Here is a 2,038-nt window from a genome sequence, read left to right on the forward strand (position 1 = left end):
GATTATATTTTAACCAATGTTCTAACTAAATTATCCCAACTCTGATTTATCTCAGATAAATATCCTCCTTTAGTCAAGCCTCAGAGGATAACAAACAAAAAAGGACAAACATGACTAGATAAATACTGTTCTAGAACGAGACGGGATATAGGCAACATACAGAACAAGTGGGAAAGAAGAGCCCCACCTTTCTATTTACAAACCAAAGCATCCTTCAAATGTTGAGAGCTGTATGTGTCTTTTACAGCCCCAGGTGAAAATGAGCATGATTGACACATAAGACACAAGCACCAAGAGGAGGGAGCAAAGAGGTAAACTCTCAACTTTGTTGTGTCTATAAAATGTACCAATTCAAGTCCAGCCTTGTGAATGACAGACTGAGCGCAAGGAGACCATGGAGTGCAGTGATCCAGTGTTTTATTATTGAGAAGAGTCAGGTGAATGGTTAGATGAAAAGCTGTCATGTGAAGCCATGTTTTATTTCAGGACCAAGTGGATAAGCTTCTATTGATAAAATTAGAATAGGAGAATATGTAAGATACCACTTGAGAGGCGGTTGAAAATAATACACAAATAAGCTTTCCTAAGTCATATAGCTAAATACCAGGTGCTTGGGAGCTTGAAGGCATCTAGTCCAGCATCCTGTTCTCACAGTGGCCAACCAGATGCCAGTGGGAAACCAGCACGCAGGATCTGAGCACAAGAGCATCTCTCTCCTCCTATGGCTTCCAGCAACTGGTGTTCAGAAGCTCCCTCCACCTAAGGTAGCCATTGACAGCCTTCTCCTCCATGAATTTGTCTCATTCTCATTTAAAGCTATCTAAGTTGGTGGCCATCACTGCCTTCTGGGAGACTGAGTTCCATAGTTTGACTATGTGCTGTGTGAAGTACTTCCTTTTATCTGTCCTAGCCCCCCCCCCCCCCCAGCATTCAGTTTCATTGAATGTCCATGAGTCTTCGTATTCATTCACAAAGTCCTAAGCAACTTAGGTCCAGGGTAGAGACCACTTAAACCCTTAGCTCAGTGGTTTTCAACCAGGGTGCCTTGAATGGTGGTCAGGGGTGCAGCGGGCAACACTGGCCTCTGTCCTTCTTTCTTCCCCTCCCTCCTCTGATGCCCTCTCGTGTCTCTGCCTCCCAAGGGCCTGCACAGCTGTTTGTTGCAGCAGCCCTGGCTACAAGCTCTCCAGATGAATGGTGCCTCTGGGGGCAGCTCAGAGACCAGAGGCGATGGCAGGGGCTGCCCAGAGGACTCCCAAGGAGAGGAAGCTGAGGTAACACTCCACAAGGGAAGGTGTTTGAAATAGGGTGTGAGACTGCCAGCTCTGCAGGCAAGGGGTGACATAACTGGGCTCCTGAGCCCCACAGGGGTGCCACAGAAATAATGTAGTTGGTCAAGGGAGCCATGGACTCAATAAGGTTGAAAACCTCTGCCTTACCTTGATCACTGAGATCATCTGAGGGAGCATTGTTGGTTATCTCCCAAGTTGGCGTGGCTCATCGGGCAAGAAACTGAGTCTTTAGTGCAGCACTCAGACAACAGAGATTCAGCAGGCGCCTTCTCTGTGAACCTTGACACGCTTGCTAAAAACCTTTTTATACTGCCACGCTTAGTTTAGGCAATTAAGAAAGTATCTTTCTGTAATAGTTAGTTGATGGTCTGTAATTTTAATTTCCCCCACTGCATTGTTGCAATCCACTTTGGTACTTCTTTATGATACAGCAGTGTGTAAATGAATAAAAATAAATTTAGCCTGGGCTAGGCTTTCTCCCTGCCTGCTACATGTTGAAATCATTGCCAGAATGGACCCTACCTGAACTGTGCATTTAGTCATTGGGGTTGAATTCGTGGAGAAACTTTGAGCTGTTGTTGTTAGTTGTTTGGGGGAGGGGGTTGTAATCTAGAGACATTCTGTGATGTGCATCCATCTGCTACTTAACGGGGGAAAAGACTAAAAATTTCAGAGCAAAAATTCATTTACATATACTGAGAAAGGTCTTCTACCCTTTCTCAACATCTAACCAAACATATCTGTGC

This window comes from Podarcis tiliguerta, assembly GCF_965153285.1.
Source record: "Podarcis tiliguerta genome assembly, chromosome: 3".
Taxonomy (NCBI): Eukaryota; Metazoa; Chordata; class Lepidosauria; order Squamata; family Lacertidae; genus Podarcis; species Podarcis tiliguerta.